The sequence below is a fragment of the Aplysia californica genome, unplaced genomic scaffold (genome assembly GCF_000002075.1).
Source record: "Aplysia californica isolate F4 #8 unplaced genomic scaffold, AplCal3.0 scaffold00116, whole genome shotgun sequence".
Lineage (NCBI taxonomy): Eukaryota > Metazoa > Mollusca > Gastropoda > Aplysiida > Aplysiidae > Aplysia > Aplysia californica.
In genome coordinates this window covers 1,147,708-1,149,930 of record NW_004797386.1, presented here as the reverse complement: position 1 = coordinate 1,149,930, position 2,223 = coordinate 1,147,708, and positions in this window count along the sequence as shown.

Below are 2,223 nucleotides of genomic sequence, written 5' to 3'. Positions count from 1 at the left end.
GGGGGTATTTTTTTTCTTCTGTGTGTCGGTGTGGACTTTGATTTGAGACTTAATAGGGATCACTTGAAACACAGGGTGTGAGTGGGTGTGTGTGTGTGTACATGTTTGTGGTTGTGAGACTGGTGTATTTCATTTTCACTGTGAACAAAAACTGTCTGATATTTTGAGATATGTTATCCTTGCCTGTCTTTGTGTCTAAGTTTTTGGGCAGAAAGCGAGAATAAAAGAAATGAACCGCGCTGGCATAGAAGTATCACAATCTTTGACAACTTTGCTTTGCTTGGGATTTTTTTTTTTTTTTTTTTTTCTCTCTATACCCTTTTCATTTTAATGGAATGGCTATGATTACTCTTTGGCCTGCCTCTGGCAACCCCTCTCCCCCTCCCCCTCTCCCCCTTCTCCCCCTCTACCCATACTTGTGATTGTGTTGCATCAAATGGATGCTTGAGTTCTTTCATTATTTCATCAGATTTTTTACTTGCAAATCCTACATGATGGGTGTGTACATATACAAGTAATACAGACAGATTGCTAATACAAAACTTTAAAAAAAAAGAAGAAGAAAAGATGAAATATTAGCGTGTGAAAAGGTGTTCTGTATGTCGTGCGTGTAAATTACGTGGGAAGAGTGCGACAGTTGTGATTCTTTACGGACGGTGAATTTTCTTGTTGTTGTTGTGACATCAGAACCTACAGAAGTTACTTGTGTATGTGTGTGTGTTCGTACATGTGTGTGTTTGTTTCTTTGTGTCTTTGTAGCTTGGTCATGTCTTGTGTATATTCCCCAGACCCAGGGGCCACTCAGTAACAATAAATGCATATTATTATTATTATTATTGTGTCTCTTGGAATGCTATGAATGATAACAGGGTTGTTTTTTAATTTTTTTTAAATATTTAATTTAATTTTTGGCCGATATATTTAATTTATAATATTAGACAGTAGTAAAGAATGCAGTCCATGCCAAAGTGTAGTGGTTTTGGTTTCTTCGTAGGCTTTTTTTATAAAGTGATTTTGCGGAAACGATGTAAGCTGCTTTGCTTGCTGGGTATTTAAGTACATCGGTATGTTGTAGGCTTATAGTATTCGTGTCGTACAATAGCTTCCCCTTTCTTGATTGTAGAATTGTTTGTTGCAACAGGTGATAATGAAATTATATTTGTTAGGGCATATCCTCGCTCAACAGCAACCTAGCTCTCTGCGCTATACAATCTATACTAACAATAGAAGGCTTTGATTAAGCAGACTTTGTGCTGTTGAAGCTAGAGAGGGGAGCAGAGGAAGTCTGATTCTCTGTAAGGACTTCTCTGTTGACATCTACCCCTTGGCGCTCATATGACCGTATGCAGTTGCGAGCGCCGTAAAACCTCTACTAAAACTGAACTAAAGAAGGCTTTGATTGTGGTCTCTTGTGTGCTAGGCTCGCGTTTTGTAGAAGCGGAATTGCATAAGGGGGAAAATTGAATCAAACTCGTTTTGACGACCACTGGCCAATCAGAAGATCCGCTGAATGCTGGCCTGAATACTCATCATGTTTGTTGATTTTGGGGTTGTTGTTTGTTTTGTATGTGTGAAGAATTTTGGGTCTGTGTATTGATGATGCTTCATGTTCATCTCTATGTTTTCCCATGACCCCCCCCCACCCCACTTGGTACCTCTTCTTCTGTCTTTACTTTGCTTCCAGTCAGTCCGTTGCAATACCGACAGTGCTCAGGGGAAGGATTCGAACCCACGTGGTACACACGGGGAGGGAAGATAGATTTTTGCTCATACACTTTTTTTTTTTTTTTTTTTTTATATTATGCGTAACGCACACAAAGATTCATATCGGACATTGCATTTTTCTCACTGAAATTGATATCAAATACTTTGGTTAGTGTTTTATGGTGCTCAGAACTGCATAAGGTCATATGAGCACGTGGGACACATTAAACATTTTCAGTTGATAGGAAATTTTGAATTTTGCCCGGGTCGCGGCCGAAGCCAACTCTTATCGATTTTGGACAACCAAGAGATCTTTAACTCGCGCAACTTACACACGGGACCTCCGAGATTTTTTGCCGTCGATCGAGAAGGCTAAGTGTAGATCTTTCCTACCATAAGATTAGGGGTGTGGCTGAAAGAAAAAAGGAGCCAAGGAGTAGCAGAAAGAGCCAGGAGCCCAGAGGAAGCGGCAAAGGAGGTGAGGGGGTGGGGGCAGAAAGTGGAGACCAAAACAGACGA